Consider the following 20,558-nt stretch of genomic DNA (forward strand, 5'->3'; position numbering starts at 1 on the left):
TGGGGCTGTCCCTGAATAAGTTTGGCCCAATTCATAGTCACAGACATGCCTTAGACCTGGTGTTCACCTCTATGGATGTTGGTGATCTGACATTAAGTAAAAGCAAAACAAAAGAAGTGCCATGGTGAGATCACTTCCTGGTGCAACTGGACTTCTCCGCGACCCTTCCCCTCTGCAGGGAGGTGGACCAATTCGGATGGTCCGCCCCCGCCACTTAATGCATCCAAATGGTTTCCAGAGAGTGGTAGGGGATGTTTTATCCCATGTTGATGGCCTTTCAGCTGATTCCCTGGTGACCCGCTGGAATACGGAGTTAACCAGGGCTATTGACTGTCTGGCTCCAAAGCGCCCTCTCCGATTGCATGGAGCCTGGACAGCCCCGTGGTTTCCCCTGGAGCTGAGGGTGATGAAACAATCGCTGAGACGGCTAGAGCGCCGGTGGCGGAAAACTCACTCTGAATCAGACCGGACACGGGTTAGAGCTCAAGCTCGAGCCTACCAAGTGTCGATGGCAACGGCGAAGAGGTCCTTCTTCGCCGCTTCTATTGCATCTGCAGAAAACAGCAGCAGGAGACTCTTTCAGGTGGTTTGTAATCTATCGGAACCACCTTCGTAATCGGGGCCGGGTAGGGACCCCAAGATCTCCTGCAATGCTTTTGCAATTTTTTTTGCAGATAAAGCTGCTCAGATTCGGAAGGAGGTAGATTCCACCATGGGAGCAGGGCCAGGGCGGGAGAGTGCTAGAGTTCTGTCTAGTCATGTTATATGGGATCAATTTCAATCTGTTACCTCCGAGGAGGTGGACAGGCTGCTTGGACGAGTGAAACCAACTAACTGTCTTCTTGATCCTTGCCCATCCTGGCTAATAAAAGCAAGCCGAGAAGGGCTGGGTGATGGGCTCCGTGAGGTGGTGAATGCTTCCCTCTGTGAGGAAGCCTTCCCAGACCCGCTGAAAGAGGCGGTCATTAAACCGTCCAGGGCGGCTGTCTACCAGCTCCATCTGGTACGCAGGCTGAGACCCTACCTGCCTGCAGACTGTCTTGCCAGAGTGGTGCATGCTCTAGTTATCTCCCGCTTGGACTACTGCAACGCGCTCTACGTGGGGCTACCTTTGAAGGTGAACCAGAAACTGCAATTAATCCAGAATGCGGCAGCTAGACTGGTGACTGGGTGTGGCCGCCGGGACCACATAACACCAGTCCTGAGAGATCTGCATTGGCTCCCAGTACGTTTCTGAGCACAATTCAAAGTGTTGGTGCTGACCTTTAAAGCCCTAAACGGCCTCGGTCCTGTATACCTGAAGGAGCGTCTCCACCCCCATCGTTCAGCCCGGACACTGAGATCCAGCACCAAGGGCCTTCTGGCAGTTCCCTCATTGCGAGAAGTGAGGTTACAGGGAACCAGACAGAGGGCCTTCTTGGTAGTGGCGCCCGCCCTGTGGAACGCCCTCCCTTCAGATGTGAAGGAAATAAACAGCTATCTTCTTTTTAAAAGACATCTGAAGGCAGCCCTGTTTAGGGAAGTTTTTAATATTTAATGCTGTACTGTTTTTAACACTTGATTGGAAGCTGCCCAGAGTGGCTGGGGAAACTCAGCCAGATGGGCGGGGTATAAATAATAAATTACTATTATTATTATTATTATTATTATTATTATTATTATTATTATTATTATTATTATTACATGAGACCGAGCAATGTAGAAGAGCTGAAGGCTGCTATTGAAGCATCCTGGTCTTCCATAACACCTCAGCAGTGCCAGAGGCTGATAGCATCCATGCCACACCACATTGAGGCAGTAATTGATGCAAAAGGTACTCAAACCAAGTACTGAGTACATATGCATGCTTCTACGTCTCAGAGGTCCAATATTGCTCTATTTGCAATCCTCGTTTTGCTGATTTCATTTACTATTCTAATTTTCTGAGATTGTTCATTTGGGGTTTTCATCAGCTGTACGCCATAATCATCACAATTATAACAAATAAAGGCTTGACATATCTCGCTTTGCATGTCATGAGTCTATCTCATATACAGTGGTACCTCGGGTTACATACGCTTCAGGTTACATACGCTTCAGGTTACACACTCCGCTAACCCAGAAATAGTGCTTCAGGTTAAGAACTTTGCTTCAGGATAAGAACAGAAATCGGGCTCCGGCGGCGCGGCAGCAGCAGGAGGCCCCATTAGCTAAAGTGGTGCTGCAGGTTAAGAACAGTTTCAGGTTAAGAACGGACCTCCGGAACGAATTAAGTACTTAACCCGAGTTACCACTGTATTAGTTTCACCTTTTAAGTTGAAATAAATGAACTTTTCCACGATATTCTAATTTTCCGAGTTTCACCTGTATCTGGGGGGAAATAAAGTGGTATGCTGAGAGACATTGTTACGGTGGAGAGCAAATCTGTTTTCAACAATCCTAACATCCAGAGAGAAACCAGATGGCAGCTTTTTTTTACTGTGTCCACAGAACTCAATGAAAGCCAACCAATGGTTTTGGTCAGGTTAAGTAGAAGCATGTTGAAATCTGCAGATGGCACAAAGTTCAGCGGCAGTAAATCAGAAAGAGGGGCAGTCCTTAAACAGCTGAAGAGAAGGGGATAAACTTCAACTGAGCATCCAAGTATTAACATCCTTAGTAAAAGGCGAAAGATTTATACGATCTGAAGAGAAACCAGAGTATCCTTACTAGTGGGATGGCACCAAAGATAAAGAAGGTGGAAATCTGCCCAAAGACTTGCTCCGACCATAACGCTGTAAAGATGGAGATGAACCCAACAACAGCTGGCTCCTTTAGATGGAGGATGAATGATTCCCTATTTAGAGATGAAGAGATGCACAAAAAGGCCCAGAAAGTTGTGAAGGACTACTTTGAGATACATCTGAGAACAGAAGTGGAAAAAAGAGTAATTTGGGACGCAAGCAAAGCCGTCATGCGAGGATTTTTAATACAACAGAATGCTATAAAAAGGAAGAGACAGAATGAGAAGAAGGATAAGATTTTGGAAAGGATAAAAGAAGGAGAAAAAAAATTGAGATCTAAACCAAAGTCACATGAAATTTTGAGAGAAATCAAGTTTTACCAAAGACAATATATGGAACTGATGAATCAGGAGATAGAATGGAAAATAAAACAAATGAGACAAAAGACATTTGAATCGGCAGATAAATGTGGGAAACTTCTGGCATGGCAATTGAAGAAGAGACAAAAACAGAATACGGTTACAAACCTAGAAGTTGAGGGAAAGAACATTTATAAACCAAATGAGATTAGAAACTGCTTTCAGAGTTATTTCAGGAGACTTTATGCACAAGGGCCGGTGAATGAAAAAGAGATAGAAGAATTCCTTAAAAAATATGGATTACAAATAATTTCTGAACAAAGTAAAGTGATTTTGAATCAGAAGATAACTGAGCAAGAAATTGAGGGAGCCATTCAAAATATGCAATTGGGAAAATCTCCAGGACCAGATGGATTGACCTCCAGATATTACAAAGCTTTGAAAGAATGGATTATACAACCGTTGAAGGAGGTCTGTAACGAAATTTTAGAGGGGAAGACGGCACCCGAATCGTGGAAAGAAGCGTACATTACACTTATACCAAAATCAGAGACTGAGAAGAACCAGATTAAGAACTACCGCCCTATATCATTACTCAATGTGGATTACAAAATTTTTGCAGACATTTTGGCAAAAAGATTGAAAAGAGTTTTGGTGGGAGAGATTCATAAAGACCAGGCGGGCTTTCTCCCAGGAAGACATCTATCTGACAATGTGAGAAACATAATAGATGTTATGGAATTATTAGACGCTAATATTAATACTAAGGCAGTATTAATATTTGTGGATGCGGAGAAAGCCTTTGACAATATTTCTTGGAGCTTTATGAAAAAGAATCTTCAAGGGATGGGGGTAGGCCAAGGCTTTGAGAATGGTATAGGTGCAATTTATTCTGAACAAAAAGCAAAACTGATTGTAAATAACGTGGTTACTGAAGAATTTGCTATTGAAAAAGGGACACGACAGGGGTGCCCAATGTCCCCATTACTTTTTATATCTGTCTTGGAGGTTTTATTAAACATGATCAGAGGGGACCAGCTGGTTAAAGGGATTCAGGTCGGAGCTAAACAATACAAACTGAGAGCGTTCGCAGATGATCTAGTATTAACTTTACAAGAGCCAGACACTAGTACGAGAAGAGTTTTAGAGCTAATACAAGTATTTGGTCAAGTAGCAGGTTTTAAGTTGAACAAACAGAAAACGAAAGTACTGGATAAAAATCTAACAGTTGCTGAAAGAGAGAAGTTTCAGAGTGAAACTGGTTTAATGGTAGCAAAGAAAGTGAAATACCTGGGGATTAATTTGACATCTAAGAATGTGAACTTATTTAAAGACAATTATGAGAAATGTTGGACAGAAGTTAAGAAAGATTTAGAAATATGGTCAAATTTGAGACTTTCCTTGTTAGGCCGAATTGCTGTTATTAAGATGAATGTTTTGCCGAGAATGTTGTTTTTGTTTCAAACATTGCAGACTGTGGATAAAATGGATTGTTTCAAGAGGTGGCAGAAAGATATATCTAGATTTGTCTGGCAGGGCAAAAAGCCCAGAATAAAATTCAAGATACTAACTGATGCAAAAGAAAGAGGGGGGTTTGCCCTGCCGGACTTAAAATTGTATTATGAATCAGCGGCTTTTTGCTGGCTGAAAAACTGGCTGCTTCTTGAAAACACAGACATTTTGGATTTGGAAGGGTTCAATAACAGGTTTGGCTGGCATGCATATATATGGTATGACAAGGTAAAAATTCACCAAGGTTTCAAAAACCATATTGTCAGGAAAGCACTATATAATGTTTGGATTCGGTATAAAGATTTGTTGGAAAACAAAACCCCTAGGTGGTTGTCACCAATGGAAGCTAAGGAAGTGAAAAAACTTAATATGGAATCTAAATGGCCAAAATATTGGGAAATTATAGAACATGAGGAGGGAAAAGTGAAATTGCAGAGCTATGAGAAACTGAAGTCAAAAGTAAGAGACTGGTTACATTATTACCAGATAAATGAAGTTTTCAAACAGGACAGGAAAATTGGTTTCCAGGTGGAGAGATCAAAACTAGAAACAGAACTGTTGGAACCCAATACTAAGAATTTGTCAAGAATGTATAACTTGCTGTTGAAATGGAATACACAGGATGAGACGGTTAAATCAGCTATGATTAAATGGGCACAAGACATTGGTTATGACATCATGTTTGCTGACTGGGAACAGTTATGGACTACCAGTATAAATTTCACGGCATGTAATGCCTTAAGAGAGAACATTATGAAAATGATTTATAGGTGGTACATGACCCCAGTCAAGCTTGCAAAAATTTATCATACGCCCAATAATAAATGCTGGAAATGTAAGGAAACTGAAGGTACTTTCTACCACCTTTGGTGGACGTGCCCAAGGATCAAGGCCTTCTGGGAAATGATCTATAATGAAATTAAGAAGGTACTTAAGTGTACCTTTCATAAGAAACCAGAGGCCTTTCTCCTGGGCAAGGTAGGCCAATTGGTGTCAAGGAAAGATAGGACGTTTTTTATGTATGCTACAACAGTAGCAAGAGTTCTTCTAGCAAAGTATTGGAAGACACAAGAACTACCCACGCTGGAAGAGTGGCAGACGAAAGTGATTGATTATATGGGACTGGCTGAGATGACTGGCAGAATCCGTGACCAAGGGAAAGAGACGGTGGAAGAAGATTGGAAGAAATTTAAAGTTTATCTTAAGAACTGTTGTAAAATTAATGAGTGCTAAAATGTCATGGGTAATGTAAAACAGAATTGCAGTGATAAATAATTGGGTAAGAGGAAAAAGATTAGAAACTGAATTACAAGTACTGAAATTAGGGGTTGCTGGAAAAGTTTAAAACAGGGATGCAGAAAAGGGAGGTATGGGGAAGTCGTGGAAACAAGGTTCAAGAAAGAGAGGTTAAGAAATTATACGTGTTTACATGTTTGTCTGTTTATGTGTCGTCAATTGTTAGTTGTATTGTGTTTTAATATGTGTTGTAAAATCAATAAAAATTTATTATAAAAAAAAACAAGTATTAACATCCTTACAGTAAGGACCTTACCCAACCCTAGTCACATGTAAACACCATTTTAAAGTATAGCTTGATGAGCTAAAAGATGAATAGGAGTACACATTCAAAAGCACATCATATTGGAAACAATGCAGTTCAGTACTAACACTCAGATATGCACCAGCTTTATTCCCAATTCGTGACCCAGCAAGAGACAAACATACTGGAGCTGATTTACATGTATTTTTCTTCTTTGCTGGATTGGGGCATAAGCACTGAGCTCTATCTTTGTTCTTACCTTTATTCAAACGGTTCAAGGCTTCTTCAATGGAATGTCTGTCATCTTCTGTCTCTTCTGGTTTGTTTACTACCAGTAGCCAGCAAAGCTTGTTCTGGCACCTTAGAATTCTTGTGTCTCTTCATTTTTTTCTTATTCCAGGAAAGAAACACAAGACAAGGTCAGCTTTTGGGGGGTTTTCTTTTGCTAGTATTTTCCTGTCCTCTGATAATCAAGTTTGGTGCAGAAAAGGAATGGAGAGCTTTGTTGTTGTTGTTGTTGTTGTTGTTTAGTTATGTCCGACTCTTCATGACCCCATGGACCAGAGCACGCCAGGCACTCCTGTTGTCTAGGTTTGTCATTGCTTTTCTCCCAAGAAGCAGGAGTCTTTTAATTTTGTGACTGCTGTCACCATCTGCAGTGATCATGGAGCTCAAGAAAGTAAAATCTCTCACTGCCTCCATTTCTTCCCCTTCTATTTGCCAGGAGGTGATTGGACCAGTGGCCATGATCTTAGTTTTTTTGATGTTGAGCTTCAGACCCTATTTTGCGCTCTCCTCTTTCACCGTCATTAAAAGGTTCTTTAATTCCTCCTCACTTTCTGCCATCAAGATTGTGTTATCTGCATATCTGAGTGTGATGGGATGGTGAGCTGCTTGTGCGTAAAATCCTGATCCCTCAGAGTTTGGCTAAGTCCCCAAACCTCTGTCTGTGATGGAGCTCCTTAAGCATGGCTCCATCAATCGCTCGTTGAATCGGACAGTGGGCGTTTACGGAACTTCTTCCAGCATAAAAGCTCCTTAACGGAAACGCGTCTTCTGGACTCTCGGCGTGACAGTTTCCGCCGAGGAGTGGGTGTCCCTACGGGAGGTCCTGAACCCTCCCCACTGTTCTCGCTTGAAGTGTCTCTGAGCCCTCCCTCCGACTCACTTTCCCTTGGAACTCCACTTCTCCCCCTGCTGGTCCCCTCCTCCGCTGAGTGGTCTCTCTCACCCTCCATGAGCCCTTTCACCTCCTTCGTCTCAGATGACAGTTCCCTGACATCCACCTCCCCTCCAGGGCCCCCTTCACCCCCTTCCCTCCCCTCCTCTGCGGGAGGCGAGGGAGCAAAACCCCTGAAGGAACCTCCCTCATCTTCCGAAGTTTCGAACACTTCCCTCCACCTTTTGCTGTTTCCGGTTTCCAAGTACTCCTCCTCCTCAGAGTCTGTACCTCCTTCCAACTCCGATTCCCTGAATCCCTCCAGTTCCTCCTCATCGTCGGTGGTGCCAAAGTACTCCCTCCGGAACCTCGCTACTGGCTGAGGTTTCCTGGGGAACCTTTGGTGGAACGTTTCGATCAAGACCTCGTCATGGACCTCCTCTGCCTTCACCCAGGTGTTTTCCGACTCCGGTTCCCCTTCCCACGCGACCAAATACTCCACCTGATTACCCTTCCACCTGGAGTCGATGATTTCCGCCACATAGTTGCGGCTTTCCCTTTCTTCTATGGCTGGCCCCCGTGTGGATACCCCTTCACCTTCCCCCCTGTATGGTGACAGTAATGACCTGTGGAATACTGGGTGCAGTTTCATGTGGTTCGGTAACCGGAGTCTGAAAGCCACTGGGTTGACCTGTTGGATGACCTCAAATGGTCCCAATCTTTTGGGTCTCAATTTCTTGCAACCCCCCTTGAACGGCAATCCTTGGGTAGATAGCCAGACCCGACTCCCCACCCTAATTGTTTCACCTTCCCTTCTGCTCTTGTCTGCCTGCCTCTTATATTCTTCTTTGGCCCTTTCTAAGTTGTGTTGGAGTTGACGATGGATCGCTTCCATTTCTTCTACAAAAAGTTCAGCGGCCGGAAGACTCCATCTCTCTCCTCCTTCCCCTGGAAACGCCCTGGGGTGGCACCCATAATTAGCCAAAAAGGGGCTCATCCCGGTGGACACATTCTCTGCATTATTGTAAGCAAATTCCGCTAGTGCCAACTTTTCGACCCAATCGTTTTCTCTGTCATTGACATAACACCTCAGGTATTGTTGAAGGATACCGTTTGCCCTCTCCGCCTGCCCATTGGTCTCAGGGTGCCTGGCAGTCGAAAAGTTGACCTCTACGTGCAACAAGCTCATAAGCTTCCTCCAGAATCTGGACGTGAACTGTTTCCCTCTGTCGGAAACCACCCTCAAGGGGGCGCCATGCAGCCTAAAAATATGTTCTACAAACAATTTTGCTGTCTCTTCCGCCGTGACTGCATGTGAGCAAGCTACAAAGTGACCCATCTTAGTTAACTGGTCTACTACGACTAGTATGGCGGTTTTCCCCTGGGATTTGGGCAGATCAGTCATAAAATCTATCGACACCGCCTCCCACGGTCGTTCTGGTGTGGGTAACGGTTCTAATAACCCCGCTGGTGCCCGCCTTTCTCCTTTGGCTCTCTGGCATTGGTCACACCTTCTCACATACTCCCGTACATCCTCCCTCACCTTGGGCCACCAAAACTCCCTGGTCACCAACCACATGGTCTTGTGTTGCCCAAAATGCCCCGCTGTGGGATTGTCGTGCAGCTGTTTGAGTACTCTCCCCCTCAATTCCCCTTCGGGTATATATAGCGCCCCTTTGTAATACAATGCCCCGTTTCTTTCTTCAAAACCTCCGGGGTCTTCTCCCTCTCTCCTTAAACCTCTGAGCTTATCCTGGGCGTACTCATCATTTACCGTTCCCTCTACCAGTTCTCTTTGCCCCACCCAGGCCGCACCACACACCCAGTGGTCCTCTGGGATAATATGTCTCTCTTCTGGCGCTCCCTCCCCCTCCAAATATTCAGGTTTGCGAGAGAGAGCGTCCGCTCTGATGTTTTCTGGACCTGGCACATAGCAGATTTCAAAATGGAATTTGGAGAACTCCTGGGCCCATCTCACTTGTCGTTGGTTGAGCACTCGTGCCGTTCTCCAATACTCCAAATTCTTGTGGTCCGTACACACTTGCACCTTATGCTGTGTGCCAATTAGTAAGTGTCTCCATCTCCGGAACGCTTCGTGAATGGCGAGTAGTTCTCGGTCATATACCGTGTAGTTCCTCTCGGATTTGTTCAGCTTACGCGAAAAGAAGGCACACGGTCTCCATTCCGACTCATTGCTCCCTGGCTGAAGCAGCACCGCCCCCACCGCCCGGTCTGAGGCATCAGTTTCCACTCTCATGGGTTTTTGTAAATCCACATGCAGGAGCTGTTCTTCCGAAGCGAATGCCCTTTTCAATTCCTCAAAAGCGTGCTCCGCCTCCGCCGTCCAAACGAATTTCTTCTTGCTGCTTAGACAGTCCGTGATGGGAGCCGTTAAGTGGGCAAAGTTCTTGATGAATTTACGGTAAAAGTTCCCAAACCCTAAGAACCTTTGCACATCTTTTTTCGTTTTCGGTGTCTTCCATTCCAGCACCGCCTGGACCTTGCCTGGATCCATGGCTAATCCCTTGTCTGATAGGCGGTACCCCAGGAATTCCACCTCCTTGGTGTGGAACTGACACTTCTCCAATTTCACCCACAACTGGTTTGCTTGCAGCTGGCTCAGCACTTCCCTGACATCCTTTACATGCTGCTCCTCATTCTCTGAATATATCAGCACGTCATCGAGGAAGGCCACGCAATTCTTGTAGAGCAAAGGTCCCAGTACATGGTTCATGAGCGATTGAAAACAGGCGGAGCCTGCTTGTAATCCAAAGGGCATAACAAGATATTCGAAAGCCCCTAGGGGGGTGAACATCGTTGTCTTCCATTCATCCCCCTTCTTTATTCGTATCAGGTTGTACGCTCCTCTCAGGTCCAGTTTCGTGAATATCTTTCCCTTCCTCACCCTGGTCAAAATGTCATCAATCCTGGGCATGGGGAAAGTCACTGGTTCTGACACGGCATTCAGCCGCCGGTAGTCCACGACCAATCTCGGTTTATCCGTGTTTTTTTTGTCCACAAAAAACACTGGGCTGCCCCCCACCGCTCTGGACTCTCTGATGAAACCTCTCTTCAGGTTTTTGTCAATAAACTCCCTCAACTCCTGCATTTCCCTGTCTGACATGGCGTACAGCTTGCCCACGGGGAGCTGGGCCCCAGGGACCAGGTTAATTTGGCAGTCAAAGTCTCTATGCGGTGGTAGTTTATCTGCTTCCCTTTCGCTGAAGACCTTGCTCAGGTCAGCGTATTGTTTGGGCACCTTCCCTTTGTCCGCCACTTCCGTCCCTGCTAGGGAGGCTTTTGCCCCTTCTGGCACCTTTCCCTCTTTGCAGTGTTCCAGGCAATGTGCTGACCCAAAGGAGACCACTCTCTGATGCCAGCCCACTAGCGGGTCATGCAACGCTAGCCAGCTCATTCCCAAAATGACTGGCGCCCCTCCCAGGGTGGCTACATTGAACGCTATCCTTTCGGTGTGCCTTGCCACCCTCATAACCATTGGGACGGTCTGTAGGCTAACTTCTCCCCCCAACAGCTCCCTCCCATCGATCGTGGTGACCTGCAGGGGGTTGCTTAAAGGGAGTGTCTGTATCTGGTGTTCAGCTGCAAACTCCTTGCTCATAAAATTACAGGAGCTGCCTGAGTCCAACAGCGCTTTGGTCTTTAGTGGGTATCCGTTTGCCAGCTCTAGCAACACCTCTATTACTAGTGCTGGTCTTGGAGGTTCCGGAGTGGGCACTTTTACTGCTCCTTGGCCTGTCTGCAGTGCCCTGACAGTGGCAGACAGGCGTTGGCTTTTACTGGCTCCTGGACTTCCTCCTCCTTCCCCCCAACAGCTCCCGCCATCCCTTGCCATTCCTTTCTTTGCGGGCAGACTCTGGCAAAGTGACCTGGCTGCTGGCAGAGATAACATTTCTTGGCGCTCTTTCCCTCCTTCTTCTTCCCTTCACTGGGATTTGAAACTGCGCGCGCGCGCGCTGTTCCAACTTCCATCGGCTCTCCGGGCGGGAAACTTGGTTCTGGAATCTCTGGAATGCGGAAATCCCTCCAACGCTCTCCTTTCCCCTCCCGCTTCTCCAAGGCTCTTGCCTCCTGGCGCGCTCCAATGGTCAGCGCTGATTTGGTCAGCTGGTCCATAGACTCCGCCCTGGGCGCCCGGGAAAGTTCGTCTTTCACCGCCGAAGAAAGCCCCTCTTCAAAGAGCATTTGAATGGGTTCCGCCGATAAGTCCCACCCCAATTTATGTATCAACATTGTAAACTCAGTCCAGTACTCTCGAACCGATCGGCTCCCCTGTTTGCAAGCCATCAATTGCCTGCGCACCAGTCCCTGTTCAATCTCGCTGGAAAACATCAAATCCATGGCGCGAAAAAACTTCCTCGCGTCCTTCAGCATGTCACTATTCCCTGCCATCAGGGGCCTCACCCAGTCTCTCGCCCCCCCTTCGAGATGGCCAATCACAAACGCCACTCGCGATGCCTCATCGGGAAAGTCGTTAAACTGCAGTTCGAGAGCATACTGCATCTCTGTCCTAAAGGCTTGGTAGTTCCTGGGGTCCCCCCCAAACTTCTGCACCATTCCTGGCATCTTTCTTGCTAGTGTAGCGCCTTTTGCCTTTTCTGCATCCTGCGCCCTCCTTTCTTCTAGCCTCGCCGTTTGCATTGCTAGCTGGAGTTCCAACACTCTGTACCTTTCTTCCAGACTTGGACTTTCTCCAGCTCCTGCTGCTCCTCCGGCTCCGGCTGGGTTGCTCATGATGCCTCTCTGCACAAGCTGCTTTCAGGGACTGTCCGATTGCTGTGATGGGATGGTGAGCTGCTTGTGCGTAAAATCCTGATCCCTCAGAGTTTGGCTAAGTCCCCAAACCTCTGTCTGTGATGGAGCTCCTTAAGCATGGCTCCATCAATCGCTCGTTGAATCGGACAGTGGGCGTTTACGGAACTTCTTCCAGCATAAAAGCTCCTTAACGGAAACGCGTCTTCTGGACTCTCGGCGTGACAGTTTCCGCCGAGGAGTGGGTGTCCCTACGGGAGGTCCTGAACCCTCCCCACTGTTCTCGCTTGAAGTGTCTCTGAGCCCTCCCTCCGACTCACTTTCCCTTGGAACTCCACTTCTCCCCCTGCTGGTCCCCTCCTCCGCTGAGTGGTCTCTCTCACCCTCCATGAGCCCTTTCACCTCCTTCGTCTCAGATGACAGTTCCCTGACACTGAGGTTGTTGATATTTCTTCTGGCAATCTTAATGCCGGCTTGGGATTCATCCAGTCCAGCCTTTCGCATGATGAATTCTGCATATAAGTTAAATAAACAGGGAGACAATATACAGCCTTGTCGTATTCCTTTCCCAGTTTTGAACCAGTCAGTTGTTCCATATCCCGTTTTAACTGTAGCTTCTTGTCCCACATAGAGATTTCTCAGGAGACAGATGAAGAGTTACCTTTGAAAACAAGCAAACAAAGGTGTCTTAGGCACATCAATGAACCCAATCACAACAACTGTTGACATGCAGAGGGCCGGGAGGCCAGCTGATAAGCCCCAGCGCAGACGTCTCCTTCTATTGTCCCGTGCTTCGATGTAAATCAGCCACCCGGACTTCAAAAGCCAGGGCACGCTATTAGCAGAGTGTACTGCGCACACAGAAGTAGGCGTGAGGCTTGTGAAGTCATTCTACAGCTACAGATTTATTAAACATAAATCAGGACAAAGAAACATATCCCCTCTCTCTCATGTCATCTCAGAGAGAACAGCAAGAGCAAAAGCTATACACAAACGGAAGTTCCCAGCATACTGTGCTGGAGTGTAAACAGACATGTGACATGCAACAATCTCATGCCTGTTCCTTAAGGTGGAATGGAAATGTCAACATCCTCCCCCTTTCCATGTAACCTGTGCGGCAGTATTTCAACCCAACTGCAACTGCTGTACATAAACCTTAAGTTGTTCTCTGTTAACAACCTTAGACAACAGATCTGCAGGAATCTCATTTCCTGGCATGTAGGACACCTGAATGAGTCCTTTCTGGATACACTCTGTGATGGCCTGGGAATCTGATTCAGAGGCTGAACCGGAGGAATCCCAGCCTGCACAGGAGTCCCCGCCTCCAGGGCCGGTTGAGCCGGGGCAGGGCCTTGAATCTGAAGGGCCCGCACCTGTGCCGGATCCTCAGGAGCAGACACCAGATAAATCCACTCTGGCTCCGGGGGTGATTGAGGGCCCATTGCCTGCAGGTGCTCCTCTCCCAGCCCTGTCAGGGGAAGGTGAGGCGGCCTCTGGGTCCAGTAACCCTCCAGCCTCTCCTGAGCTGCATAGGCTCAGGGCAGAGAGGCGGAGGGAACTAAGTTCTATCAGGAGGAGTGCTCGCCTTAAGGCCAGGAGAGGCAAGTCACCTGTGGGCCGGGACCGCCCTAGGCCCCAGAAGAGATAAAGGCCAGTCAGCCCAGTCCCAGGTTGCGGGAGCAATGTCGTTGGAAACCTGTTTCTGTCAGCACCCAGACCTGTTTTCCCGGAATTCCCGACCACGCCCAGCTTCTTGCTTTGGACCCCACTTTGCCCTTGGTGGACAGTCTCCAGACCCTCAACCCAGGACCAGACTCTGACCACGCCTCACGGTAACCCCCCCCCCCGGGACCAGCACACACTCCCTTACACAATATACCTTTAACTGCAAGTATTTGGTTCTTTGCTTGCAACTCTCTGAGGCTAGAAAAGCCAAACAGGATCTGTTGTCTTGATACACCTGTATAGGACATTTCACAGTAACCCTGCCGTCCTGAAACAGTTGCATCAACCATTCACAATCCATAAGTGAATATGACAGTGCATTGAGTTCAGCTTCACAAGAACTTAGGCTAACTGTGGTTTGCTTCTTTGCACAGCCAGTCAAACAGACACTGGTTGTACATGTAGCATGCTTGTGCCATCTTTGGTTTCACTGCCAAAACTCGCATCTCCAGACTTCTGACCAGTGAATCTGAGTCTGTAGTGCATAGTACCTTTGAGATAATGTGCTATGCGCTTGAGAGCTTTCCAACCCTGAACAGTCGGATTGTTAGTGTGTCTGCTAAGCAGATTAGTGCTTACAGCTATATCAGGTCTTGAACATCTGGCAATGAAGTTCAGTTCGCCTAAAATGCATCTGTACAGTGTAGTGTGAGAAAATGCTTCATCAGTATCATCTACAGGATTTGCATCAACCAAATTCAGCCTGGTTAAGACATCAGCAATTTTCTGAGATTGGTGTACCAAAAAATCACCTGCCTGGTTTTTCTCTACTTCCAGAGAAAGATAGTTAGATACCTGCTGCTCTGTGGAGTATGGACCCACGTGTCAGAGCCAAAGATTCTCATGTGCTTGACGTATGGTTTCTTACCAAACATATTTTCATCGGGAGTACAACCTATGAGTGCAGAAAATCATCTGTTAAAACAATAAACCAAACAATTCAGTGACTCCGCCCAATATTCCTCATGCAACAAGGTCTTTAGCGCTTGTAGCAAAGTCTGGTTTTAACTTTCGCAAAGTCCATTCATCCATGAAGATCTTGGACTTGCGAGGTCATGCTGAATCCCCTTCTCAGTGAGAAAAGCCTCAAACTGCTGAGAAGGGATTCTCCTCCGCGGTCAGTAAATAAACACTGCAGTTGCTTTCCATGGGCATTTTGCAACCAAGCACAGAATTCATTGAACCTAGGAAACGCTTCTGATTTCTGCTTGAGCATGAACACATGAATGTACCTGGAAAAAGCATCAATCAATACTTTGTACTTTGTTCCACCTAGAGAGGTTGCAAGTGGACCAACAAGGTCTGTGTGGACAATCTGGTAGGGTTTAGATGCCTACCTGCCAGAAACCTTGCCCTTTGGTGCAACCCTCACCTTGTGCTCTGCACATGACTTCCACTTCATGTAAAACCTGCAGGGTTTGATGGTCATTCCTTGAACCATCTCTGGCATCTTGGTCAGTGCCTGCCATCCCAGGTGACTGAACCGCCTGTGGTGAGAATGTATGCAATCTGTGATGTAGGTACGATGTATCTGGGGGGTGGTCTTGAGCTACACCCCTTTCTGTGATGTAGGTATGATGTTTCTGGGGGTGGTCTTGGACTCCAGGGAGGGCAATTTAAAATGTCTATATAAGGGCAGGCACACCTTTGTTCGGGGTCCTCCTCCTTCTCCTGTGTGTGTGTGGGGGGGAGCACCCTGTTGCAACAGCTCAATAAAGATCAGGCTTACTAGCTGCTTTGCTTCTCAACATTCTCTGGTTGGCCTCTGTTATTTTCTCTGATCGATGGAGAACCTACAAAGGACTCTAGAAGGGCTCTTGTGTTCCCCATAAGGGAATAAGGGCAGATTTTTGTTTATTACAATATGCAGGACTGGGCTGCAAACGGAGTTTGGCCTCATTAGGTCCCCCTACCATGAACTCCTTAGGTGGGCCACCCTGCGTCCGCCTCGGCATCGCGCCTCGCTATTCTGTGCGTGCTTGTTGCTGGGACAATAGGAGGCTGCCTTATACTGAGTCACACTATGGCTCTATCTAGCTCAGTGTTGTCCACAATGGATGGCAAAAACTCTCCAGCGTTTCAGACAGAGGACATTCTACCTGGAGATACAACAGACTGAACCTGAGAGCTTCTACATGTAAGCAGGTGCTTTACCTCTAAGCTATGGCTCTTCTCCCATTGCTTCTGCCCTGAATCAACAGCAAGCCTGTCCTACAGTCCTCCCAAAACTCTCTTTTGTGGCTATACTCTGCAGGAGGTAACTGGTAGTAGAAGTTGAGCTGTCTGCAAAGTGACTGAATCAGTGAGAAGGCTGATCGGTAATGAAATGGTGACTTTCAGGCATCTCTTGAAGACCTTTTTTATGCCAACAGGTCTGTGCTATCATTTAAACATTTCTTGAGCACCCAGACATTTTCATTATTTTGACTGATTTTAATGTCCACTGTCCACCCGCTTTTGTACATTGCTGTATTTTATGACATGCCCTAGCTTCTGAAAAGCCTTTCACTCAAACCAGTTAGACATGACATGAATTAGAAGTTTTATCCATCCGGCATGTATGGAACAGACCCTGACGAATCAAATGACAAAGCATAATTAATCCCCCAGCTGAACTGAACAGGGAGCAGCAGCTGGGGTAGAACATGCAAGCAAGAAATTATTAGTTCAAGGTACAGAAACCCCAGAACACCCCAACCACATGGAGTTAAGAATAGCAATTCCAGATTAAAGGGCTTGCATCTGAGACATTTGTTCCTTCCAAGACAGGTGATGTTCCTACAAATGCATTGGAAATTTTGAAAGGTCCGTGGGCATTTTTCCTCTGCAGCTGAAGATTCAGAGCTATCTGAAGAGGGGGAAATACCAGGTCTTGCTCAGCTGGAGATGTTTTATTTCCTTTGAAGATATAATCTGATGAGAATTTTAGGCTGCCAGGGATGGGGCAAAATATGAGGATGGGGAAAATGATATCACTGGCAGTCACATGGGAGGTTGCTGAAAATGCACATGGAGAAACAATGGGTCCTTGTACTGAGGGGACTGTTTGACCTGCAGGAGGAAGCCAGTTGTTGAAAGGGAACATGGATCTGAGAAGGAGCTTAGAGGGAGATTTCAACATCCAGCTGGAGCCATCAATGGCAGTTCGTCACTAGTTCGAAGTTGGAGACTCTTTTTCAGTCTTAAGGGCCATATTCTCCTCTGGGAAGCCTTCCAGGGGCCCTGTGCCTGTGGTGAGAGGGGCCACAGTTGAAAATGGGTGGAGTGATGCATGTAAACTTTGCTTTCCTAAGGGAGGCTGGTTTCTACAAACATTCAACTCTTCACTCTATGTCCTTCATGACTCAAGGGTGCGAGGGGAGTGGTAGTACCCCTGGTGGGGGGCCTTAGGATAGAGATGCCATATTTCTAAAAGTAGAAACCAAGACACCCCAAAAGCTGTGGAGCTATTTTTAGGAAGACCCCCAAATTGTTGAGCTTCTTAAAGGAAGACCCAGAAGCTGTTGATGTCTGATAGCCCTACCTTAGGAGGAGGCTAAGATCCTCCTTTCTGGCAACTGGGGCTAGTCCTGCCTGTGGAGTTTCTCTGTCGGGTTTTGTCTCTCTGAATAAAGAGTCCACCTTACTGCTTATCTCTGAGTTTTGATGCTGAACTGCAGCTGAATGAGCCCTGACAGCCAGGCTCCGGACAATCGAGCAGATGAGACCACTAGGGGGTCCAACAGTCAAGAAGGTGGTTTCTGCCCGTGCTGTAGAGGGAAGTGAAGAGCAGTGGGGCTCATCCACCTGGGAAGGTAGCTCATTTAAGAGAAGGAAGTCCCTGATTCTAACCTTATTGATCCATTTAGCCCAGTATTGCCGACTTCCACCCTGAGTGGCAGAAGCTCTCCAAGGTCTTGGGCAGAGAGAGGCTCCTACCTACATTGAGCTTCTAACTGCAGATGCTAGGGACTTCACCTGGGACCTTCTGCATGCAATGCAGGTGCTGACACACTGAGGCTATGGCGCCTCCACAAAACCTTCAGTTATGGGCAGGAGGCACTACTCGGCAACATTATATCCCACCCTTCCTCCCAAAGGAGTCCGGGGCAGCAAACACACAACAGTTAAACAACCAAAACATCCAGAAACAGTTCCTATACAGAAGCAGACTAAGAAAAATCTCTACTTAGAAGGCTTCTTGAAAGAGGAAGAGGAAGTAGGCATTGAAAAGATAGCAGAGAAGGGACCCCCGATAAGATGGGACCTGCAGGAAGCCGTCATCTGCAGAGCTGAGCCATCAATTGGGTATATAAGGGGTGATATGATTTTTCAGGTACCTTGGCCTCAACCATTAACTGGAACTATCAGTCAACCTCCTCAGTCTCCTTTTTGCTTCTGATGAAATAGGCTATGCCTGCATAAGTTTTTGTTACGTTGTCCTAAAATGCCACTAGTCTTTTGTCTCTTCCTTTTGAAGGATCCTGGTGAACAAGCAAAAAGCCCTTGAAAAATACACACACACACACACACACACACACACACACACACACACAAGAGGACAAGACAAGACAGGGTTGTGCACCACAAACCATCCCCAAATAAGCCTCCATTCCCCATCAATCAATATTGGGCTAAAAGCTATAGAACACAAAGCTAAATGCACCTAAAAACTTGTTTTGAAATAGCCTTGGTCTTGCCTAGTCCCTCAGCCTTGTGAGTTTGGGAGTTAGTCTGCAAGAGTGAAAATCTAAAGGAGCATTCCATTGTTGAATTAACCAAGCAAGGGTCATAGTTGCCCCCTATGTACCTGTTAGTTTCTGTTTCCTCACTGAACAGCTGCTTGGAGTCACAGGACTGTTTACATTCCACAGTCCAGATACTGTTAGATTCTCACGGGAAAGGGAGACGGGATGTGACGTTACTGGTTTCCTGTTTCCTTTGTTCTTTCATTTCTTTGTTCAGTTGCTCTCTGCTTCTCATAGAGCGAACATGTATATTTCTTTGCTCTCTGCATAGCTTAGTAATAAAGCATGGCGAGTAGCCCATACTGCCTCATCCTTCCGTTGTGGACTTTGTTTTTTTCATGCTCTGCTGGGCTCAAAGCAAGATGAGCCTTATCAGCTCAGACGACTGGAGCTGAAATTTCTATTTATTTATTTTTATGAAATATTTATTAAGGTTTTACAAAAAAACAGAAGTTTACAAAATAAAAAGAAAGCATAAAAAAAGAGATAAGAAAAAATACAAAAAATACAAAAATACATACAGAAGAAAAAAGAAAAAAAAACAAGATACAAAAAGCAAATAGATAAAAAAAATAAAAACAAATCCATTTTTTGATATTTTTAAGCTCATTTGCTTGTTTCCTTGACCTCCTCACACCTCCCCTATCTGTATTCCCATTTACATAATCAATTCAGCAAATCCTTACCCTCTTTCATTTATCTTAACTCAATATCTTAACATATTATAGCTATATATTTTCATCCATTATCAATCCATTTTTGCATATTCTTCTTAACTTTGTTGCTAATGCCACTTAATTTCAATCCAGCATCATTTTAACATTCATTAATTTTACAATATTTCTGCAAATAGTCTTTAAATTTCTTCCAATCTTCTTCCACCAACTCTTCTCCCTGGTCTCGGATTCTGCCAGTCATTTCCGCCAATTCCATATAGTCCATCACCTTCATCTGCCACTCTTCCAGGGTGGGTAAATCTTGTGTCTTCCAATACTTTGCAATAAGTATTCTTGCTGCTGTTGTTACATACATAAAGAAATTTCTAATATTTTTGGTTATGGACTCCAGAAGGACGGAATCCAGAATGACGGCCGGCAGAGGAAGGAATGCAGTTATCTTCTCTGCGTGTCAAGAAGATTGATGAGAGGTATGTGCTCTTGCCCCGGGATGGCTGCCAGTCCCTAATTAATGGCATTAAGGCTGGACTTTGAACTCTTTGCCAAAGCACTAACTGGCAGTGGTAGAAAGAGAAAGCCTTAAGAAAGTGTGCTTTTTGGAATGCAGCTGGTGGTTGAGAGACGCAGCTTGCTTTAAAGACACAAGATGGCCAGTCCAAGAGTAACAGAGGCTCTTGAAAACGCTTTTGGAATTCCAAAGCTCGGGAAAAATAATTATCAAAACTAGGTGCAATATGCAGAGGCTCTGCTAAGAAAAGAGGGTCTGTTCAATGTGATAACAGACGCCCCCCCCAGCTCCTGTAACTGATGAATGGAAAGCCAAGGATTCCAAAGCAAGGGGAACTCTGACGCTGATTGTGTCCCCTGAAGAGCTATGTCTTTTGCGTGACAAGGCCTCAGCCAGAGAGATGTGGCACAGTTTGCAAGAGTCACATTTAAGAACAGAAGCGGGCGCTTCTTTGTTCTTTTATGCCAAGTTGCATGATATGGCACTTGTTGAAGGAGCAGATGTACGTGCTCACTTAATGCAAATGCAGAATCTCAGGCATGAGTTGCAACAGCGAGGAATCACCTTTCCAGAGGCTGTGTATTCCTTCATGATTCTACATTCTTTGGGTTCAAGTTGGGAAGCGATTGCCAGCCAGCTTGCTGTTTTGCCTACTGCTCAGTTAACGGTAGCACATGTTACTGCTCTGGTATTGAATGAAGCGGCTCGCCATAGTGCTAGCTGCATCACTAAGGGGGAGTCCTCACAGTCGTCATCCCAGAATACAGTGGAACCACTAGATGGCACCAAAGCTTTGAAGGCAGTGAAATGCTACTCGTCTAGGTCACATGAAAAGGGAGTGCAAATATCCCAAGGCCAAGGCAACAGAGCAGCGCAGCG

Source organism: Podarcis filfolensis, assembly GCF_964270895.1.
Source record: "Podarcis filfolensis genome assembly, chromosome: W".
In the NCBI taxonomy this organism is placed as follows: domain Eukaryota; kingdom Metazoa; phylum Chordata; class Lepidosauria; order Squamata; family Lacertidae; genus Podarcis; species Podarcis filfolensis.